Source organism: Choristoneura fumiferana, chromosome 3 (assembly GCF_025370935.1).
Source record: "Choristoneura fumiferana chromosome 3, NRCan_CFum_1, whole genome shotgun sequence".
Lineage (NCBI taxonomy): Eukaryota > Metazoa > Arthropoda > Insecta > Lepidoptera > Tortricidae > Choristoneura > Choristoneura fumiferana.
This window is the reverse complement of record NC_133474.1, coordinates 10,198,421-10,223,893: the sequence shown is the minus strand read 5'-3', so window position 1 is coordinate 10,223,893 and position 25,473 is coordinate 10,198,421. Positions and strand designations below refer to the sequence as shown.

At 35.4% G+C, this 25,473-nt stretch overlaps 1 long non-coding RNA gene across 1 annotated transcript in view; it reads right to left on the bottom strand.

The window, feature by feature from the left end:
• The window catches only part of LOC141426548 (uncharacterized), a 63,788-nt gene extending 46,991 nt beyond the window's left edge, over positions 1–16,797 (bottom strand). The window contains exon 1 of the long non-coding RNA XR_012451248.1: positions 16,295–16,797. This is a non-coding gene — a long non-coding RNA (uncharacterized lncRNA). The remainder of the gene's footprint in view (positions 1–16,294) is intronic.
• Between the last annotated feature and the right edge of the window lie 8,676 nt (positions 16,798–25,473).

Below are 25,473 nucleotides of genomic sequence, written 5' to 3'. Positions count from 1 at the left end.
ACATAGACTTTCATCTAACAAACAAACTTTGTTCAAAATGTGTTCCGACGAAATTCACGCCTCTAACGACTCTCATAACAAATCAACCTTAATTACCAATTGCTCTCCTTACACAGACTTCCCAGCAAACTTGAGAGGGTATTTAAATTGTAATGAATAACAATCAAAGTAAGACGTGTGTGTTTTTGGCTAAGGGAGTCTCTTGATGCTATTTGCCATAACAAAGTCACACAATCCTACTCGTATTAAAAATTAGTTTTAGGAAGATATTGTTTATTGATGTGATATTTATTGTTTGTTTTTGTGTATCATGCAATATCATCAGAACTGATATACTTAAATGAAATGTGAAGATAAATAGTGCAGATTTTGCGGAAGGACATGGGATAGTTTTTATCTTGGAAAATCCCGTGGGATAAAGATAAATGAAATCGCAGGCAGCGGCTATTTTGAAATAATACACAGTAAACTCTTTTGATGCAAGCATCTTGGCTGATCTGCATTTTAGAATGCACTCCTCAACATCAATAATATTAATCTCAACGTTTTAGCAGCCACACCGTTTATTTCGAGAATTTGAAATAGATTTGAAATGTGGAAGTGCGACTGTAATTGATTCAAACAGGCCTCACGCCGCCCTTGTCGTCATATTTCACTGTAGACACAGTAAGCACTAATTATGTCGAGCATCCCGCACTGGAGTAATGCGGCATGTGTTCTGTTGCCGCCCTGCTGATACTACGAGCGTGCCAACTTAACCTACTGTCGAAAGCGAAATGGTTTTCTGTAAACCATAAATATTTATAAGCAGTCAATCTTAACTTCACTATATGTATTGCTAACTCAGTGATTCCTGGGTAAACAAAATATATTCTATTTAGTCCCTCAGTAATAAGTTAAAAAGCTTACTGCGTTATCTCTATATTTCCTAAGGAATAAGGGACTAGTTTGTAGGCTCCGTGATGTCACTCCTTAGTAAAAAGGTATACACAGGTGTGATACCAGATGTTACATCTGGTAGCATAGTGAACGGTTGTGTTACTCTGAAGATGAACTCTGATTGAATTCGAAACGCGTCAGTGTTGTGTGGTGATGGTGGTAGTTGGGTTTATGTGATTTTTATGTGTCTTACAGTGTGGAACAGCTGCATGAACACATATTTGAGCCGTAGCTATCCAAAGGTAGCGGGTGAGCAAATGAAGCGGTGGCTTTAATTCAATGCAATTATTCATAGTCAAAATACCACGAACGGGACTCATCACGCTAACACCAGATGATGATGAGATGTTCGGAGGGACGATCGGACGTTGTTAGTGTAGTGTGTCGGTGTTATGGGGTGACAAATAAAAATGACCAAGTGCGGGTAGTTCGAGATACGAGTGCCGGTACTTTTTGTGATCAAGTGCGGGTAGTTCGACGGACTCGCGGTGCTAGTCAGACTTGATACCTCACACTTCAGTCTAATGTGGTCGAAACGTCGAGGTAAATATTACTCGTGTGTGTTAGCGTGATAATCCCGTTTGTGGTATTTTGACTATGAGTGAAAATCACGAAAATTTAAAACAATGGAATTATTGTCAAAAAATAACAAATCACGCCTGTATTTCCAAATAGGGTTGGCAGACGGCAGAGCACACGAAACGTTACCGCTACAGAGCACTTTTAGCAATTTTAGGTTTTAAGTTAACGGTAACAAATAAACGGTACAATAGTGACAGGTTGCTAGCCTGTCGTCAAAAAATACTTATAAAAATTTAAATTAAAACTTATATTACTTTTCTATTTTAAACTAGCGACCCGCCCCGACTTCGCACGGGCAAAATTAAAAAAAACCGGCCAAGTGAGAGTGAGAGATCAAATATTTCTAATTCAGTGAGTACACCCAGCACTGTCTATAATAATAAAAAAAGTTACTTTGTCTCACGGAGTGAGTAAAATGCGTTTTTGCTCACTGGATTCTCATAGCAAAACCTGGCTGTTTGAGGTGCTGAGATGAAAACTATCTTCATACCAAATTTCATCACGATAATTGCAAATTGCACTTTAAGTGTGAGAGCGTGACGAAAAACAAACATACTCACTTTCGCATTTATAAATTTGGATTGTGAATTCATTCTATCTCATTACAGCAAAACAATGTTGGTCCTTGAATTCAGTTATTATTTAAAACTATAAAAACAACGAAGCCGTGATGTTTCGTTTTAAATAATTAATTGCGATCTAAATAGCAAAGTGTTGTTACTAAATAACCTTACAAGGTAAAGAAGTTTAAGTTGGTTGGCAAACTTTTCTATTAGGCAGCCTCGGACCGTCCGGTGTGCTCGGCTAAAGAGGCTGCGAGTGTAAAGTTCAAGAATCAATTAGGCGCGCCAGGCTAGCCCCTCCATAATAATTCATGCGCCACACAACCCCTGTACAAACTTTGCGTACCTACTTTGGGCAATTCTCTATACAGGTATTGATTTTTAAAGAGTTAAATAATTAACCATAACGCAAATTTCTAAAGGAAGCTCATCGTTTAATACTACTCTGATTTCGTCTTGTTCGGATTAAATAAATGGAATGAATGGAGCAATTCTTATCCTACTAATATTATAAATGTGAAAGTTTGTGAGTGAGTGATGTTTGTTACTTCTTCACGCTGAAACGGCCTGGACGGATTCAGATGAAATTTGGCAAAAAGTTAGTTTATAACCTGGATTAAAACATAGGATACTTTTTATCGCGATATTTCCACGGGATAGGGATAAAATCTCGAAATAACAACCGCTGGGCTTAGAGTCATGAAAATTTGTACGTAGGTAGTTGGACGTCTGGGATAACTCATAGGCGACTTTTTGACCCCATATTCCCACGGGATACCTAGGGATAAAATCTCGAAATAACAACCACTGGTCTTAGAGCCATGAAATTTGGTATGTAGGTAGCTGGACCTCTGGAATAACACATATCCCACGGGATAGTTTTGTATTTTTTTTCTTTAATTGTATGCTGTAGTGTTGTATAAATGACTTTCTGCCAAGTTTATTGCGGCGCATTCTTCTTCTCGGCAATGATGGTCTTTCCGAAAGCTCTGGTAGATTAAAAAATGTTGTGTAAAAGTGCCCATTGCGGCCTATTTACTGAATAAATGATTTGAATTTGAATTTGGATAGGGAAAAATTTTGAAATTTCAGCACTGGGTTTAGAGTCTTGAACTTTGTACAGTTATTCACAACACAACCTCAATGAAGACCACGATATACAATTTGGAAATTTCCAGGGGAATTTTGTAAAATCCCGAAAATTTCCATTGCAACTACCAGACCGAATAGTTTACGCGTGCGAAGCCGCGGGTAAAAGCTAGTAATATTTATATATTTCAGTTATCTCGGACGGAGTTAAAGCTATGTCGGAGTTTTCAGGGGCGGACAATCAATCAAGCTTAGTCTCATTTCTGGGAAAACACGTGTCCTCAAATTTTAGCCCGAGCGAAGCTCGGTTGCCCAGGTACTTATTATTATAATTTAAAACATTAATAGATATTATAAACCAATATAACTTGGAAACAAAAGGGATTAAAATTAGGTATCAATATTGTTCTTCTTTCTCTGTACGCGACAAACGTTTACTTAAATCTTAACAAACGTAACTGAGCGTCAAAATATTTCAGCAGAACTCAATGATTGTTTACCGACTTTAGTGAAGTTTAATGAAGGCAGTAATAAAGGCGTTTGTTTAGCGGCGCTGTAGTGGCCTGTAGCAGCGCACTCAGCGCAGTCCGAATCTTTGCGGCACTTTGCGTTATTCTAAACGGTTATTGGGTTTTAGGGTTATTCCTGCATTTCACTGGAATGGGCTGCTGCAAAATAGTACTTTGTCTATATTTCCTTTTTATTGGCTACTAGAAGCCCAATGCTTAAGAGTAAGGTATAGAAACATTGAATTGTAGATTACCGCTTTATGAAGTAAAGTAGTTATAATCTACGGGGCGATACAAATTTGAGTCTATCTCTTGGATGGTTCACTAATATGTTGCATAAAATTGAATCTCATAATTTCGTTTCTCATAACAACCTTCAGCAGAATCATCATATCACCGAATTACTTTTCGCGTAGTTTTTTTCATACTATCATTTCTCATAATTTTGTAAAGCAGAATATAAACATCACTATCGATAAGAATATTTATATGTTCGATAAAGATGCTACGCAGAAAGACATATCTCATAATATTACTTTGCATAAGGATAATAAAAAGCAGAATAAAATTTTACTGAACATTCCTTGTTATTAAATTAAGTAATTGTAGTTCTATATTAACCTAACCTTTATTGGCAGCAGTAAGATTCTAGCGCTTCGCCGGCCGCTGCCACGGCACGCTCGCTTCGCTCGCTCGCTCGGCTCACGCGCTGTTGTGGTCGCAGTTCTAACCTAACCCAACCTACTATGTAGCTGCTGTTCTGTTCTGGCGCTTTGCCTGCTGCTGTTGCAGCACGCTTACTTTGCTGGTCTTACTGTAACCTTAACCCATTTTTATGGTAGCTGTTAGTTCGTTTGCCATCCAGCCGAACAAAAAAAAACTGTCACTACGCCATGTTAAAGCCAGTGCTATTTAAAATTCCGTGAAAATACAATAGTCCAAACTAGTATTTTGCTGTGCCATTGTGCCCTATAAAAATCGGCGATACTAATGTTCAGGTATTTAATATTCTGAGAAATGACTATTATTCGAACTGATAATTACAATTACATAATGCAAAGATATGATTATGCAAAAGTATCATTCGGCTAAAAAAATATGAGATACCTGTTATGCGAAGTGTATTTCGGTGAATCGATATTATGCAAGATAAAGGGAACCCCTTTTGGATTCCAAGTAGATACATTTATGGTACTTTTTATGAACAACTGACCCCATAAACAGGCTTGGTGTAGTTTCTCTAAACTTAACATTGATTTTGACTACTTAACTTTTTTTGAATAGGGAGCGACTTCTTTAAGTCCTTAACTTATCATATCAGTGAGTATTAGTGAAAGTAAGTTATTTATCATTAAATTTAAATTTGAAATTGTTTGAATAGTAATGAATACTATACATATTCAGAGCAATTAGGATCTGACCCTTTTTGGTGAATCCGTTAACAAACTCACGGGCCGCCACGAATCTGTATAATTTAATGTGCCCCAGAAACGACCAAACAACTACTCCCTTACGCATACAATTATCTCTACCTGGCCGGAATAAAAACATTTAATACAATTACATAAAAAGGAATTATTAAATAAAACTTTGAAATTTGAACCGTTTTAGGTTAATGATTACTTTTTGGATGGGTCTGTGATTTCCTTGCCAATGCCACTACGGAGCTATTTTTTAGATTTCAAATATAGAAGTCCCTTGATAAAGCAACAAAACCTTCAAAAGTCATGAAAATGCACTCATAAATTTTAAGGAACCCCTGTTTGGCGAACGTAGTCGCACATTCTTATCTTTATAGGGACAATTTCGAGGTATACAGGAACAAGCTATAAAAAATCAAGGCTTAGAACCCACATAAAAATGTTTTTTACAATACTACGTTATTATAAATTACGGTATTCATATTAAATCAATAATAGTTATTTGTTATGCAAGGCTGGAAAGTTACTGTTTGGCACGAGTGCTTATATTGAAAGCCGAGCAAGCGAAGGATTATAGGAGTGAACCACGAGCGAAGCGAGTGTTTCAAAAGAAGAATCCTGAGTGTAGTCAAGGGTTTCAAAGGCTCGAGATGCTCAACAACTTTACAGCCGAGCGAAACACACAATTTTTCCCTCACGACAGCGAGAAAAGTAAGTAGATGGAAGAAAATAAATTGAACACTCTTATAAATCAGTTTTAGGTTATGCTAGCTAGCTTATGTCAGTGGCTTTTTCTAAATCGCAGAAGTCTCATCTCATAGAAATATCTCAAAATACATCCACGTTCTTGCCTCCATAAAAAGAGGGAATTTCGAAGTCCAAGTAAAAGTTCAACTGTCTAGACAGCATCTAGATTAAGCCAGGGTTTGGGTTAGACGTTGATAAGTAAGTTAGCCAGTACTTTTTACATTTAATTATGCAAGTAGCTAAATCTACTTAAAGTTAAAATAATTATTACCTACTAGAATTTTGGTAATATTGACAGTGTGAACTTTATTCCCTCCGGTAGGTGTGTTCTGAATTTGACCACAATTATGTATTTACGTATTTGTCGTTTTTTTTGTGAATAAAGTCGAGAAAACTTATGTAATAGAACAAAATGTAAATAAATGTTATCTATTTTTTGTATTAATAAATAAAAACAAGAATAACAAGAATTAAAACACTAACGCATTTAAATTAATGAAATAATTTATGACAAACCACGTTTGAACGTGTCATTGTGCTTTTTTTCGGGTGCGTTTCCGAATATCTTGTCATTCATCATTTGATATCTATTTTTTTCTAGCTTGTTCTGTATTTTTTTTGTAATTATAGACGCATTTGAAATAATTTCAGAAAACTGAAATGAGCTTTATTATTACTAAATAAATGTTTAGTAATAAGAATAAAATAACTGATTTAAATATTACTTCAACCGCTGACTTCAACAATGTATGACGAACTTTCTTTGTGAACACGTCAATATTCAACGCTTACTTCCTCAACCTCGTATCTACAGGGCTACTACGAAACTCGAAACTCGAGGTTCATGTCGTTCGGTCCGTCTGACACTTATACTATTTAATACGAGAGCGAGAGAGACGATACAATACGAACTTCAAGTATCGTAGTAGCCCTGCCGTTCACGATAACGTTCGAATTTCAAAAACTCTTAAAGGAGAAAAAGCGACTTTCCACGCAGATTTCGAAGGATAAAGAAATCTTCTTCGAGCTAGTGAGGTGAAAAATAATAAATTATGTTATGAGTTACTTTATAGTAGATATTTATCTCAAATTCTACGAAATTTTCATAAGATGTTGACTTTTTTGGCTTAAAGGTTACATTACATTGGCTCAAAGACCATTAAAGAATCTTGATTGTTGCTAAATATAAATAAATTGAGTCTGGATGGTAGCCGGGTGGATGAAGGAGCCGCCCCATTATTTGCCGACGCCAAAGCGAATGTGAATAAACAGAACCGACACGCGTGACTGGAATGAATCGCAATATAATATTCACGGAGGAGGGGCAAAGTAGGTACAAACTTTTTTGTACATGCAAAAAATTACTTATATTTTATTCAATACAAAACTGTGCCTCCACTGTATTTGAGGAATAAGAATATTTTTATTCATAAATGCCTGCAGACAGAGGGGCGAAAACTTCGCAACTGCGTACGTCCATCTTTTGATGTTAGCAGTTCGCCTTGAAACAAAAAAAATAGGCCCGAAGAACTAGATAGGGAAACTGATAAAAATTAAATTAATTATCTTGTACATTTTATCTAGCTAAAACTTAACACTCTCTGAATTGAGTTGATCATTTTTGTAAGATTTTGCTCCTGTGCAGTGTGTGAAGGTATTAAAGGGAACGCATAACCTAATAACACCCAACATCTCACAAGAGAGTCCCTATTTTACCACCGAAGGCTTTGTTAAATGGCATCGGAGTATAAGGTCGTTCCGTTGACGTGGAGGTAATTATTTAGGATAAGAGGATCTTGAAGGGTGCATTTCTCAGGGTGAGTGACAGTGCGGCGGCGGCGAGCACGCACCTGTCCCTCCACCACCACAATTTGTTACCCGTCCGTTTAGAACCGGACGTTACCTAAATGCCGCCTATGTTTCTACGATTTTTTGCAACTCACCTGAGTTTATCTCTTTTCAGAAAGTTTTGGTCGATTTGTCAAAAAGAAAACGATTTTTAGTTATCAATCTGGAAAAAAACTACCTTTTTGCTGTGTAGATTACATCCTGTACTTGTAAGCGTCACTTGTGCAGTTATATTATATTTTTTCGTGGCTATGAGTAAAAAGGTATTTTATGAAAGTTAATAGAAATGTTATAATTGAAGCCTTGCGATCAAACAAGTTGCCTAAAGTGAGAATTGTAAGTTAGTTCCCGAACAATAATGAAATACAATTTACATTTCACTAACATATAAGTACAAGTGTAAGGGCTGATTAAATCATCTGCAAATGATGTCAAGGCCTATTATTATTCTTTACCGCCCCGGATAATAACGACGAGTTTTTTGTTATGATATAGGTATATATTTTTTAAACGAGTCTGTTCTTAGTGGCCAGTACGTAACCACATATTTAAAAAATCAAAACGTCATCCTCGTCATATCCGACCTGCTGCGATGCTGTGGCGTTTTTTCATACTTAAAAAAATTAAAGCATTTTGTGCATATTATGCGTTTAAGAAAAAAAAATACCTCATAAAAGTTATGAATGACTCATTCTCATTGGTCAATTTAATTTCACATGCAGCAGACGATTACTTTTGATAGGTCCAATTGTCGTTTCAGCACACCAGGAATGAAATTCAGAAATTATATTCAAAAACTCGAATCATATTATGAAATACATATATTGATACGACCTGTTTTCGTTATGAGTTATATTGTTGTCGTGTTTTGCGAGCCATAAATGAGTTAGCTCTTAAATGTACATAAATATAGGCAGTTTTGGATACTGGATTTAGGGTATCTATGGCCACATTTTCGAGCAGTGTCGTGAAAAATTACTTTTCCATCCGGTCTTAGCATGTCATAATGAGGGCTATCGTTTTTTGTCTCACTAGATGGCGCACTGTTGCGTGAGGTTTTTAAGTATGGCTTTCAAAGTCTGTTATTACGGGCGTGAAAACAAAGTTTAGATTAAAATCATATTTAATACACCTTAAAACCGTACCATAAAAATATCGAGCATGCCACAGTGTTGCATAGTCCCCGTTTTGTTCGGAAAAAAGGGAGGACAAAGGTTTCCGAAAGACAAAACTGTCTCAAAACACAGACATTCATTGCCCCGGAACGCATATTTGCCATAATTAATTTCAGATATTGCAAAATATTCACAAAATTATTCTAATTATAAATAAACCCGCGTAGCTCAGCCAAAAACTATGAGATTTGACATTTCGGAGACCTCACGCTAAACTAACGCCTCTAGTGGCGAATTCATACGCGATAGCCCTCATTAAGAACAAATTAGATTAGGTTACTTCCTAAATTACCTACAGAGTGAGCGAACGGCATGCGTTAATGATATAATATATCTTACATTTTAATCACTGTTGCGACTGGTGTGAGAGGCCGTGTTGTGCTACACATCTAAAGACAGCAAATTTCAAATTTCAAATCATTTATTCAGTAAATAGGCCGCAATGGGCACTTTTACACGTCATTTTTTAAACTACCAGCGCTTTCGGAAAGACCATCATTGCCAAGAAGAATGCGCCGCAAGAAACTTGGCAGAAAGACATTTTTTCAAAATAAAATAATTACAAATAAGATACTTAAAAACTACAGTATACAATTAAAGAAAACAATACAAAAATAAGAATAATAATACAGGGATGTATGGGGTCCCTTTGTTACAAAACTAAACACTCTATATCTACGTTCAGTATGGAAGTGTAGAATGCTTCCAAAGCCATAAATTAAAAAAAAAAACAATTTAGGGGTAGTAAAACTGGGTGACACTATTAACACGTACAATACTGACATGGAAATACCGTCATGATATTTTGTGACACGCCCATAGAAACTCTTCGTCAGTTTGACACCAGTTTGTATGGGCGTGTACACGAAATATCGAGTCGGTATTTCCATGTCGGTATTATCCGTGCCGGTAAATAGTGTCACCCGTAATACTAGACATACCCCCTTATTCATAAACGACAATCAAACCTATTTTAGTTAAAATGCCGCTAAAATTCGTTTGTCCTTATCTGTCACTTCGACATTTGTATTTGTTAGAAAGGGACAAAGCATTTGTTAGTTAACATAGGCTTGTTATGTTTTATGAATAAGGAGGTAAGTATATAAGTAGGTGCATAAAAAAATCATAAATGAAACAATAAATAAAATAAATGTCTAAGGTTTAACCATAGTCACGAGAAGAGGTTACCCTTTGATCGCACATTTTTTTTACTTAAGTCCGATTATGCTGATTTTGGTATAAAATATAAATATACGTAGTGAAAATCGTAAAACTGACGCAATTTGCGTTTAGTATCTTTCTTTCTTTGAGTTCTTCGGTTTTAAGGATCCTCCTTATTCTAGGGTACATGAATTTCTTAGATTGACAAGAGGTTATTTTCAGTGGATAAATTGGCTAGTAAATATAATAATATTTGGTTAAGCTGGTTTCTTTAATAGGCTGGCCATATAGTGCTGAGAACAGATGGCCGTTGGGCCAAGTTCGAATGGAGACCGCGGACTGGTAAGCGCACCGTAAAACATTCACCAACAAGATGGGCGAATGACCTGGTTAAAGCCGCGGGTTCTCGGTAGATACAGGCTGCTTCCAACCGAAGCAACTGGAGGTCTATGCGGGAGGCCTTTGTCCAACAGTGAACGTCCCACGGCTGACATAATGATGATGGTTTCTTTATATGCTGATGGAGCTTTATTATTGTATTATCATTTCTTCATGGCTTGGTACGTTAGAGCATAGACTTATATACCTCTCTGTATACCTCTGCAGTTATTTTAGATCTTTATGGGTCTATGCTCTAAACTAAAGATCTAAAATAACTACAGAGGTATAGAGCAAGTGTTTCAACTCCTTACTTAGACACGATAAATCAAGCAATCTTTGATTTTAGAGTCCTAACCAATTGCGCAAGTTTTAAGCTTCTATCGATATAATGGGAGTTGTCCGTTACAGAGTTTCCAAAGTTTCGTGGTCTAACCAGGAGATTTAATTTCACTAAAGGGTCTGATGAGCGCCCCAATAATTCCTTTAAAGTCTAGGGTCTAAAACTTTGCCGCTGAAAACTCTCTTTACGTATAATACATAATAATGAGAATTAAAGAATACGTTTCATGTTTACAATCGAAATGTAAGCTTTTGATGCTGTGGTTGTTAACCAAACCCTTTCTTGCAAAAAATACATTAAAAAAATACGAGTAATGGATAGGTACAGTCAGCATCAAAATGAGAGGATCACTTTTTTACTTTGTCGTTTTAACACATTTGTCAAATTTGTTTAGTGTTAGTACGTTGCTGTAAAACGACAAAGTACATTAGTACTTTAATTAGTTCCCTATATTTTGACACAGTTTTTTTCATCCATGATCATGAATCAGATACATCCCGTAGAATGTGGGGTATCGTTGGATAGGTATTTTAATACCTCGCGGAGTTGCTAAGACAATTTTTCTATTCAGTGATCTGTTTGTGAAATATTCAACTTTAAAGTGCAAATTTTCATTAAAATCGAGCGTCTCCGTCCCCGTCCCATCGTAAAATTTAGAAAAATTCAGAATGGTGGTAAATATATCAAATTTACTAGGAAAATTATAGCGGCTCAGATTGCTTGAGAATTATTAGTAATTTAAGAGTAAATAGCAGCCTAAAGTATATTTAAAATATACCTAAACTTGGAAGATTCCGTACACAATACGAAATCCTTAGGAAAATATTATGATTTTTTTTCGTAATGGCTACGGAACCCTATCCTGGGCGTATCCGACACGCTCTTGGTCGATTTTTATTATTTACTATCACACACATAATGTATAACACATACAAACATCACGCCTGTATTCCGAAATGGGGTAGGCAGAGCACACGAAATGTTACCGCTTCGGAGCCACTTTTAGCACTTTTAGGTTTTAAAGTTAGACAAAAACGGTACAATAGTGACAGGTTGCTAGTCTGTTTACTATCAGTTATAATAATTCACGATTAATTACACTAGATATATTTAAATATGTGTTATTTAATTAACCGTGAATTATTAAAACAAATAAAATCAAATAAAACGACAACGACAATACGCGTCAAATGAATATAACGACGAGTACATTCAAAAAACTAAGTTTTAATTTTACATTATTATTAATGACATTCAAGATATTCTACTAACATTATAAATGCCTTTCGGTTGTTTGTGCGTGCAAGCATGCATATGTTTGTTACTCATTCACGCTAATATAAGTCGGCTGGACTGTTTTGGGTAAAATTTGAAATTTAGACAGTAACGTCTGAAATATGGGTACATTTATGTAACTTTAATATGTAAATACCACGATATTATTTTTAGAAATTTCCATTGAACTTTTAACGAAATCGTAGAATTTTGATTCAAATGTCAACTGAGTCCAGCTTTAATGGTTAACACGAGCGATGCCGCGGGTAAAGGCTAGTATTAAATATGAAAGTGTAATGAGCCGATGGTGCGGCGTGTAAGTTGTAGGAATGTTCGGCGATGAAGCGCTGAGCAGCGCGGCCCGCGGCCCGGCCCCGGCCCATTCATTATTCAGTCGCAACGCGATCGCCGCGGCGCCCACGCCGGCTCGCTCGCATATTCCATTCATCCGCTCCTTTACCGATTCACTCTTTAACACCTTCTTACAGCCCACTTCACGACCTGAATAAAATAACGCACAAACCTCACTAAAAACCATTTTATAGAATAGAATAGAATAGAATATAATAGAATTTATTTATTGTCAAACTGTGTACAAAAGATGACATAATATTATAGTTACAACAGTTACCCAATGTGGGCGTCCAATATTTATATCCCTACCATACATATTTTATCAGCTAAATACAACTATTTTTTTTTACAATATTATTATTCATTTCCTACCGTCAAATTCATAAAAAATAAATAAATTTTAGAACACTTTTTGTATTAGCCAATTTTTTAATTTGTATCTGAACTGATTGCCTTCCAGAGTTTTAAGTTCGACAGGAAGGTTATAAAATACAAGGGTTTTTACCCTTGGAAGAATTAAATTATGTTTGTACTGATTACGTAAATTTATTAATGAAAGCAGATTTTTTAACAAAATACCTATTCAGGATTATTTTTAACAAAAGTACATAAATCAAGAATATATAATATATACCAGTCAGCGTGAGAAAACCTTTTTCCCTAAAAATTGTTCTAAGAGAATACTTGTTATTAATGCGATAAATAGTGCGTAGGTATACATCTGTTTTGTAGAACAAAAGTTGACTGGACGTTTGTAGAGTTTCCCCAATATATGACTCCATAAGTAAGTAATGGATAAATATTTCCGTAGTATGCACCTTTAGTCATTTCTTCTGAGCATGTCTCAGAGAGTATAGATAAAGCATAGCATTGACTAGATATGCTCTTGTTCACTTTTTCTATATGAGTCTTCCAGTTTAAGTTGGGATCAATATTTACTCCTAAAAATTTGGTACTGTTCACTGCTTCGATAGGTACCCCTGTTTTACTTATATTTAAACTTATCGGGATTGTATTGTAACTTCTCAACTGCATAATTTTAGTTTTAGTTAGATTTACATTGAGGTTGAGTTTTCCCAACCATTCCATAATAATCCTTAAAGTGCAGTTGCGTCGTCAGCAAACAGTACACAGAGTTCCTTAACTACCTTCGGGAGCTCATTTATGTATATCAAAAACAAGAGGGGCCAAGGATACTACCCTGTGCTGTGGCATACCTAACTTAACAATTTCATACTCAGATTGATATTTTTCAATTATTTTATCAGTTTCACAGTACCATTTAGTAATTATTGTCCGTTGCTGTCTATTGCATAGGTCGTTTTCTAGCAACTTTAATGCTTGTCCTCTTATACCTATATTTTCTAGTTGCTAAGCTTTGGATATATCTATAAATAAGCCGGCACAGAGTTTTTTATTATTTATTTTATCCCATATGTCTTTAAAAATGTTGAAAATAGCTAAAGAAGTGGATTTCCCTTTTTGAAATCCGTATTGATTACGATTCAGTATATCATGTGCGTTAAAGTATTAACAGTAAGTACCTATTCGAATATTTTGGAAAAGTTAGACAATAAGGCTATAGGTCTATAATTACTCATATTGTCCTTCTGGCCGTTTTTGAAAATTGGCTTTATGATGGCCTTTTTTAACTCATCTGGGAATATACCCGTCTCTAGTGTAAGATTAACTATGTGAGTAAGTGGGTGAACAATGTAGTCTACACTTGCTTTTATGACCTGCATCGGTATTTCGTCATGTCCACAACTCTTTTTTGATTTTAATGACTTTATAGTTTTTCTTATTTCATTTGCATCAGCTGGCGTGACAAAAATTAATATTGGCTCAAAAAACGTACCTAATCCTGATAACAGTATTTAATTATAAAATAATACTCCACTTTTATAGCCCGCTAAAATTTTAGCAAAGTTAAGGCGAATAAATAAAGCATTAGAGTTAAAAGTTGTAATCCACCTGAATCAACTCCTGAAAGTTTTTTTATCTACTTCACTGATTCCAGCCATTTACGAAATAGAAGAACCCGCGGTAAACCGTGAGTTACTCCAATTTAATTAGGGGAACGTGTTTGCTGTTTTCACTCTCGCTCATGCTACGAAGTGCTACGCTGTGCTACGGCGTAGCACGTAGCGCTACGTGCTATTTGTTAAATTGTATTGATATAATCTAATTTTTGTATCTGTGAAATGAAATGAAATGGTTTATTTGTGGAATATGGGTAACATAAGATTTTTTAAATATGATTGCTTTCTACCGTACACTACTAGCAAATTTGCTACACAAAACGAATTTCTGTTATTTTAATGTAGCTTTGAGTATTATTTATTATAAAATAAACTATAATATGTAGATTTCGTTTATTTTGCTTGCTTTTCAACTAATACATACACATATTCTGTTTGTATACACGTATAACATCTTCAAGATGAACTTCAGTCAACTGAGTCTCTCACAATCCCTGTGATTGTTATCTAAGATAATACGGGGTGGATACCCGCCCGCACAGATGTGCGCGGCTCATTTACTACGTCCTTTTCTAAATACGATGCTACAAAAGTCCTACGCAAACACTAACTCAGGGATCCTTTTAGTCATTTATTTTAACTTTGTTTAGGTTCCACGCTCGGCGGCCTTGTAATTACATAGTTTCACCACAAATCCCCAAGTCACGCTTTTTTTTTTCATGCCAAAGTGTACGACATATTCAGCAATGGTCAGCCAAGGTCGGTCGCGAAATTTTAAATTGCCCCCTGGTCACCGGCGACGTGACGAGAATCGCGGCCCAGCTTCGTCTCTTTCCGTGGAGGAATAAGAAACATGCTCGTAATTCTCACACGCAATTGAACTTCTCACGTCATGAGGCGATTTATTCTGGCAACATGCTCCATCCGCAGATAAGATCAGCGCTGATACTGTGCACGACCGATGCAAACTCCATGCTCCCCGGGGTGTCTTTTCTTTTATTTGACAAAGTTATAAAAAGTAATGAGATACCTATTTTATCTCTACAACTGCTGCTTTCTATTGTTCGAAGTTCTCCAACTGTAAAGCAAATCTTGAATGGAAATTATTAAAGTTTAACTTCGGTTTTCTCAATATCTTACTTTAATTGATACTTCAAAGTTCTGTATTGATTATTTATACTACAATAGACTCAATATCGGTAGAAGTCAATTCCTCTGCTATTAAGATTCAAGGTATTGAATCGAAATACAAATGATTATTATCGTAAACGGATTCTATCTCATTATACAGTGATCACCTGAGTAGTCGCGCCCGCCTCAGGCACACGCATATATTTCCACAAGACACACGACACGCTCATAAATCTTTACGCGAATTTGAACTCTGGCGCGCCGAGCAGCCGTCTAGTATTTTTATGCTTATTACGGCGCTGAAAAAGGTCTTACTCCGTATATCTACTTACGTACGTAGGGATTGTGTTTGTAATCAGCACATATAGCCTCGCAGGCTATATTTAGCCTAGCAAAAGGAGGGGTGTTATAAGATTTAATATTAAGGCTAAACTCCTATCAACCTTAACCTGTACTCGTTTCTTTCAAACAAATTGGTAGACCTCTGGATTCTCCCCAAATTTACCAATGTGCGTACTTATAAAGAGAAAAGGCTAAAAATATTAAAAAGTTAAAAGTACTGTTAGACTAATAAAAGTGTCAATAAGGTAGTGAGAATGTAAGTATGTAAGGGTAGACGCGCAGCCCGCAGACAGGTCAGCTGAGCCCGCGCGCGAGCACTTTGCATACACGTCAGCTGATAAGAGCGCGTGAAGGGCGTAGGAGCCTCTGTGGTGTAATTAACGCGACTGCGTTCGACGTGCGGTGATATACCGCTGCACGATAACGCGCCCGACCCTTATCTCTATCTTCCTTACCGTTTGTCATAAATTTTATCACTTCGATGAGCGGACGCTAGCGAAGACCTTTTTTTCGGTTTCTCTCCTCCACCGAATTAACGACCCGTGAACTCGTGAGCAACGCTCAGTCTTATTTTTTCAGTCACTGGCACGAACACTTCAGATAATAACGCAGCACTCAAATATTATTTCATTTTATGAACACTACACTATATTTATTCTCAAATCGTTGTATTACTTTTATCGTTTATAAAATATATTATATTTTTCAATGAATCCTGAATAAAATTGTTTAGTATTGTCATAAATAAAGTTATCACTTTATAAAATAATTCGTTTCCGTCATTCTAAAGACGTCGTCTCGTAATAGATAAAGTTTGAACAGTTTTGGGGTGGTAACACTAGAGCAATTCCAGTTAGTGTGACGGTTTGAGGTTGTTCTCGTGTTGACGCGGTGAATGTTACGTTCCGGCGAAAGTGTATCGAGGGGTGCGATCGGTCGGCGTGCTCGGCTGCGGCCGGCTGCGGACTGCGCGGCGGCGGCTGGCGGTCGCGCTCGCCCCGAGCCGTCGCCCGCGCACGCGCCCCGACGAGATCGATACACCCCACCCCAACCGCGCGCCCGCCCGCCCCCACCCACCCACGCACACAACGCACACACCGCACGACGCCACTCCACGCACACTACTACATGCGAGCATGCCTTGATTTTTAAAGTTTTCTCACTTTTACCTTTGGCCCACGAAGAAGTTTAACTTTCGCGAAGGCAGCGAAACCAAGAGGACACGTAACTTACTTCGTTACCAAAAAAATCTAGAAGAATTTTTCGTTTCTAAACTTAATACGAATTTTATAGCTTCATTTTTTAATTACAGGTCTATGAAATTGATATAGTTCTATGTAGATAAGTCAGTTTGTAATAGATACAATCGTGTGTAAGTAAGAACGTTGTTGCTGCGCCCACGTCGAACGAAAACGACTGCGAATTCTTGAAGGGTTGTTATTATTCATCTACTTCACACACGCTACTATTGAAGTTCTTATCAGTTGTGTGCAGGTTTCTTCATGTTTTCCTTCACCCTTAAAGGTAAATGGTAAATTTATATAATATATAAATAAATATATCATGGGACACTTGACACCAATTGACTTAGTCCCAAACTAAGCAAAGCTTGTACTATGGATACTAGGCAACGGATAAACATACAATGTAATTTCACACAAAATTCCGAAAACCTCAGAGATGCGAGGCCTGGCTCGAGTCAAACCACCAGACTGCCGCGACTTATTATTATTCACCTGCTGGTAGATTTTTTTTTGACATTAACACCTACCTAAGTGCTTGTTACAGCCTAAATTGAATAAACATATATATTGACTTTGACTTTCGCAATACAATTTTAATAGATTTTTTTTTAAAGAAAGAAAGAAAAAAACATTTATTCGTGACAATTACACAAAAAAAAAACAGAAGGAAATTGAAAAAATAAGTATCACGGTCACGAAATTGACATATTTTGTTGTGTACCATGTTTTCAAAAACAAACTTGCCTAAATCAACACCTTGCAGAAGATCTGTACTGTACTAGGATGGATAAAACAGGGTGGTATTAATTCCATTAAGAACCTAAAAAAGGTTAGTAATCCAAATGTATTGCTCTTCCAATCAGTCCCCCAGTTACATGTTCGTTCTACAACGGATGTACAGAAACCATTCCACAGCAAAGAAGCCAGTGTAGCGCAGTCCCCTCAGGACTCGCGCAATCGAACGATGGTTCTAGATATAAGACTCACAGAAAACATTATTATTTACTTATTATTTAAAAACCGGCCAAGAGCATGTCGAACACGCCCGAAATAGGGTTCTGTAGCCATTACGAAAAAATTAAGTAATATTTTTCTAAGGATATCGTATTTTATAGGGAATATTCCAAGTTTAGGTTTATTTTATACCTTAGGCTGCTATTTACTCTTAAACTACTAATAATCCTCAAGTAAACTTAACCGTTATAGTTTTACTTGTAAGTTTGATATACTTACTACCATCCTGAATTTTTTCAAATTTTTCCCCCGACCGGTTTAGATTTTAAAGGGGGGGGGGACGCTCGATTTTAATGGAAATTGGCACTTTAAAGTTGTATATTTTGCAAACAAATCACTAAATTGAAACATCGTTTTAGCAACTCCCTAATGGTTTGTTTGTAAGAAGTTTTTTGGTTTGGTAACACCTATCCAACGATACCCCACACTACAAGGTTGGATGAGAAAAAAAAATCACCTCCACTTTAAGTCTATGGGAGGTAGTCTAAAAAAAATTTCTTTGTATTTTTTATTGTACCATTTTGTCTGCATAGTTTACATATATATTCGTGCAAAGTTACAGCTTTCTAGGATTGATAGTCCCTGAGCAAAGCCGCAGACGGACAGACAGACAGAGACACACATGGCGAAACTATAAGTTAAGATTGGTTTTTTGGAATCTTTTTGCATTTTTTTATTCCAAAAATTTTTTTTGTACGTATTTATAAAAACTATATCAAAAAAAACTGAACCAGCGCTGGTCTTATTTTTCATTCCTCATCTATATTTCAGTTTGTATTTTTGAAACTATAAGTGTCCATTGCTACGGAACATAGGCCTACCCCAAGTATCAACTAGGGTAAAAACCTACATATCCTACCGCAGTTTATTAGAAAAATTTAAAATGGTAGTGCGGAATTTGCTTAGGTACATAAATTTATCAAGTCCTACTTAAAAGTAGTACAAGTTACATTGCCGCGTCTACCAATAACTCCCAGTGTGGAAATGGATTTAAGATGCTACATTAATTGCATCGTTTTCATTAATTCTTGTAAATAATTATGTAATAAATAAGGTGATACTCGTAAGCAACTTTGTCGGGGGCTTAAAATATAGGTAGCGAGGAAACCTATACGATGTAAAGCTTTGCCGCCTAGATATTGCTCTATTTCTATTTTTAACAGACTTCAAAAAAAGAGGAGGGTCTCAATTTGGCTGGTTTTTTTATGCTTCTCATGTGGTCCCACTTCAATTTGATCAAGATTTGAAAACCTAGTGGTTTTTGAGTTATCATTATCAATTAAAACGAGAAAAAATTACCAACGTCAAAAAAAAAGATCCGGTCAATTTTTAGTTAATTTTTCTCTTTGTAGTTTTATTCTTGAATCAAATCTTCTTTTTTCGAAATATAACAACCCCCCTTATCTTTATTGAACAGCTTAGCAACTAAGCTTACTGAGTAACACTGAAATCTACAAAAGAATTTCTCTTCAACCATGAAGTTAATAAATACTTTCGATGATCTATTAAATTTCATTGGATCACGAAGTCTGGCTTCCACTTCCACAACTCCCGGCGCTTAACCTTCACAAATACAATATGAACTTAAATTCATTCTTAACCATTATCTTTTATAAGCTAGCTTCAAGATCTTGCGGGTTAAAATATTTTTATTCAAACAAAGCTTTTTTTATGTTTCATATATAACTCTTTTATTTATTTTTTACTTTGTAGCTATAGGGATTTGTGAAAGGATATTAAAAAACATTCAAAATTTCGGTTTTCAGATGGTTAATATACCAATGTTTCGAAATGGATTTATCGATGTTCATGCCAATATCGATTCTTCCTGTTCGCAATTCTGCACAATGTGAATTCCACACAATAGTAATTATTTCACCATATTTGCCATTGTGCACAGTCGTTATTTGTGTACAGTTGCGATTCTTCCTGTTCGCAATTCTGCACAATCTGAATTCCACACAATAATATTATTTCACCACATTCGTTATTGTGCACAATCGTTATTTGTGTAAAGTAGCGATTCTTCCTATTCGCAATTCTGCACAATCTGAATTCCACACAACACAACAGCACTTAATCACATTCTTTATTTTGTCTTCCTTTTCAGTCGTTATGTTCACACAATCGTGATTTTTCATTAAGACCGCTTCAGAAAACTACCACAAGCGGATAGAATGGGCCTTAGAATTTCCTACTTTATTGTAAGAAATTGCCTAAAATAACCCTCCTTCGAGCAGTCGGTTAATGAGACAGTTTCTATTTTAAATGTTATTTGAAGATATTTTCTATAATTATATGAGGCCCAAAACACGATTTGATTAATTTGCCTCTATACATTTGGATCGCAAAGTTAGCTCTGATTTAGCGTTTTTTTTTTGGTAGGTTGAGTTAACTAAAAACCTGTTTTTTTTTTGCTATTCAGTTTTCAGTATTCATTTTTGTATCCTTTTATTCCTTATTAAATATGTGACAAACAAGGGGGCTTTTTTAAAAAATATATAAAAAAATAAACATATACCTAAATACAAAATCACACACAAAACAACACACAAACACGTCAAAAAATTTACATTTTTGACAATTGCATAATTCGCTAATTTAATACCAGCAATCAGATATTAATCCGTTTTTAGGGAAATTAATAGGGTGTCATGGGGTTGGATAAACGTTCCAATTAGACTATCTGGCATTTTGACTTTACTTAGTAGATGTACTAACTTTCAAGTCAATCGATCCAGTACTTTCGAAGCAAATCGGCTGTGCCAGACGGACAGACAGACACACAAGTGATCCTATAAGGGTTTCGTTTTTTCCTTTTGAGGTACTAAACCCTAAAAATCACGATTGGTTGAATATAACGACTGAAAACGTAGACAAAATAAAGAATGTGACAAAGCGCTGTTGTGTTGTGTGGAATTCAGATTGTGCAGAATTGCGAACAGGAAAAAATCGCTACTGTACACAAATAACGATTTTATACAATGGCGAATGTGGTGAAATACTATTGTGTGGAATTCAGATCGTGCAGAAATGCGAACAGGAAGAATCGATATTGGCATGAACATCGATTAATCTTTCCAAATTGATGTCCGAAAATACATTTGAAATTTATCACGAGCTTGAAATGCAAAAATAGTTATTTGTGCAACAAGAGATCAAAGTTGTCTTTTGGTGCGAGTGTTGAATTTGAATCCCAAGCAAGCGAAGGATTATATAATTGAATCACGAGCGTAGCGAGTGATTCTAGGTTAGAATCCTGAGAGCAGTGAGGGATTCAAACACACGAGATGCAAAAAAACTTTGGTCTCTTGTGACACATACAACTTTTCACCTCAGCAGCGAGAACAGGTTAGAATAAAATCACATATACTTACCCATTTACAAAACAAACAAAAAATATATATAAATAATCCGACTATTAAGAAAAAAATATCATAATCACATTTAAAACTCAAAAATAATACGTACTGTCACCATTGCATCTTTGACAAGTCACCAAAAAGTTAAGAATGCCAGACAATGATCAAAAGTCTCCGGCGAGTATAGAGGTTTTGAATGCGGAACGAAAAAGATAAGACGATACGATACAAATCTCATACTCATAACATGCATTGTAATAATTTAAATTTGAACATAAAACTATAAAACTACTTACTTGTAAAATATGTCAAATTTTTAAATACTGCAAAAATCCTCATCTTTGGGTCATTCAAAATGTTGAACAATAAACGTATAGTTTATTATAAATGTTATAAAACTTTTAAATATGATTTTACTAGCATTTATATTAAATAAACATAAATAGATTTAGTTGCAAATTTATTTAATTTGACAAATAGGTATTTATTCCAACTTTAACAGGTAGGCAGTATACGGTACGCTACTAAAAAAAACAACAGCAGCGGCTTTCGTGCAACGAGGTTGCATACTTTATTAAAAGAGCGGCAAAATTTTGACATTTTGGAAATATTTCTTTTTCATGTAATTTATTATAGATATATTTTTAATACTTACTAAAAATTTAATTTAAGATTTTAATCAACACATTTGATCCTATCTCTAGCTTTTTTTGTGTTGAAGTGAAAGTGTTAGATCACTGTCTAAAATTAAAAAAAAAAAAAAAAAAAAAAAGTTACTTTGTCTTACGAAGTGAGCAAAATTCGATTTTGCTCACTGTTTTTTAATAGCAAAACATGCCTGTTTGAGCTGCTGAGGTGAAAATTAAATTATTTGGTGTCTAAACACTTCGGCAAAAAAAAGACGCTATAATAACAAATGAAATGAATAAAATAATGGCTACCCGCCAATACAGGAGGCTACAACAAAATTCGAAAATCGAAGTTCGTATCGTACCGTCCCTCTCGCTCTCGTATTAAATAATATTTGCTTCAGCAAAACAATACGAACTTCTTTTTTTGAATTGCGTATTAGCCCCCCTGTCACTTTTTTCGAGCCGTCTACCATAGATAATGCTAAATTAATTATTCCAACATGATAAAAAAAATGTTTACTAAATTTTATTGCAAAACAATTTAGTATAAATTTAAATTATAAAAATAATGAAGTTTCATAATGCGTGGAAAAATTATATGGTGTAAAATTGGGTTATACTGTTATACCTAGCTAAGTTTTAAAGATGTAGGTAAATAAATCGTTGGCTGCCTTGAAACCTCTTTAGTCTGAAATGAAGTACTTTCTACTTTTTAAAACTAAGTCATAACCCCTTGAGAAGAAAAATTATACGTGAATCCATAATTCCCGCGGGAACAACTGAGGTCATTGTCATTTAGTGTACAGGCATGGAATAACATCGTTGACGAGCAAGTGTGATGAAAATTTATGTTATACTAGCGACCCGCACCGGCTTCGCACGGGCAAAATAAAAAAACCGGCAAGTGCGAGTCAGACTCCCGCACGAAGGGTTCCGTACCTATAAAACATTAGACATTAGCAAAAATCGACAAAAAAAAACTTAAATATGAATTATATTTAAATTTATTTATTTATTTTTAAATTGAATGAAAAATACAAATAAATACTCAGTGAAAGTTTCAAGCAACTACCTGTTGCCGTAAAGAGCACCCATTAAATATTTATTTTATTGTGTTTTTAACCGACTTCAAAAAAAGGGGAGGTTATCAACTCGGTTGTATTTCTTCATCATTTTTTTTATATTTGTTTCCTCAGAACTCCGTCATTTACTCCGTATTTATGGCTGGTCTTCACCAGCCACCTCACTACAGCTACCAGGACTCCTCAATAATGAACGTCTCTGCATCGGGAGAAACAGTATATAAAACGTGACCAGCAGTGGACATTAAACTATTATATCTTAGATTATTTACACAAAAAGCGTGGAAAAAAATGTACAACAAAAAATTTAACCCACCACAAAACACCATGAAAATAATTTTCTACCAGTCTGAAGTCGGTGCCCTCAGCACGAGCCAGCAGGAGTGATTGAAGTCCACTCCTGCTGGCTCGTGCTACTGCTGAGGTACCGACTTCAGACTGGTAGAAAAATATTTTCATGGTTTTTTGTAGTCTGTTCAATTTTTTTTAGTAGGTATTTGTTATTGTTGTTGTTTGTTATAGCGTCAACAGAAATACATTAAGTATCTGTAAAAAATTTCAACTGTCTAGCCATCATGGTTCATGAGATACAAGCCTAGTGACAGACAGACAGACAGTGGAGTCTTAGTAATAGGGTCCCGTTTTTATTACCCTTTGGGTACTGAACTCTAAAAAAGTCTCTAATCCAGGGCACTTCATGCACATTTTTCAGCTTCATTTCCCAAAAACTAAACCCGACCCATGCGAAGCCGGGGTGCGTCAACGTAGAGTAAATGCATTTTTTGGTCTGATTGATATTTTTAAATTCATAATAAAGATTGGAATATCCGATTTAAATAACTCAAAAAGTAATCTACAGGTATTGAAACCGTCTTGAATATGAAATTATTTATTTGGATAAGGATTAATACAAAGGTATGGATAACATGGTCCGATTTTAGTCGGCATTTCAGGAAACTTTTAAAATGTTAAATATGTAGTTTTTTGTGACATAACTACAATAGTTGAACATATAGTTGGATGAATGCGACGTCGGGGACGGTGACTCAACGGGGTCACGCCGTTTTGTCACCAAATTAGTTTTAAATATTGATTATAAATATGTATGTTAGTCTGTAAGGTATTTATTGTATGGGCCAAGTTGCCCGAAATAAATGAATTTATTATTATTATTATTATATAGTATTGCAGTTTTTTGTAGATATTGAAATATTCTCTAATATTGTAGAACATTTTTTTGTACTATCATCAATAGTTTCCACAGCGCATGAAAGATGTTTTATGGCAACTTTTTTACACTTTGAGGTAACATTATTGAAGTTTTAGTACGGAAACCTATTTTTCTCTGGTAATAAATATAACCTATGGCATTTTGGAATAGTTTTAGCATTCTAATAGTGAATTATTTTTTTAAATGAATCTAGCAGTTTTTAAGTTCATTTGTAACAAACATCCAAAAATACAAAAATACAAATCTTTCCTCTTTATAATATTAATATAGAAAACATAAATAAAAGAGATCTCAACAAACATGCTTATTTATATTATAAAGGTGTGCAATACGAGACAAGTCGGGTGACCCGGTACGCCTTGAATTAAAATACGGTACGTGGAATTTACGTGTCTTACGTACCTTTATATAATCCAAATAAGTTCGGCCGGACCGTGACCAGGAGTAAATTTACATACTTATTCGTATAAAGGTTTTCTCGATTCCATACTATCTGCCCGGGAGCGTTCGCATCTTGTTGTTGAAGATTCTGGCCCAAAAATAAAATATGATAGCCACTTGGTTGAAAGTCTGAAAGAAAATATTGTGAGTAAAGACGTGCGTACGTAACAATTTATAAACGGAGCGTCATATCTAATATTGTCAATGGAACTAGAAAAAACCGGCCAAGAGCGTGTTGGACAACCCAAAATAGGGTTCCGTAGCCATTACGAAAAAAATAAGTACTTACTTAATATTTTTTAAGGATCTCGTATTTTATACGGAATCTTCCAAGTTTAGGTATATTTTATACCTTAGGCTGCTATTTACTCTTAAATATTAATAATTCTCAAGCAAACTTAGCCGTTCTAGTTTTTCTTGAAAGCTTGATAATCTTACTACCATTCTGAATTTTTTCAAAATTTTCCACCTACCGGTTTAGATGTTAGAGGGGGGGGGGGGAATCGTTTCAGCAACCCTCTAATGGTTTTGTAAGTTTTTTGGTTTGGTAAGACCTATCCAACGATACCCCACACTACAATAAAATTTTGGATGAGAAAAAAAAACACCTCCACTTTACGTCTATGGG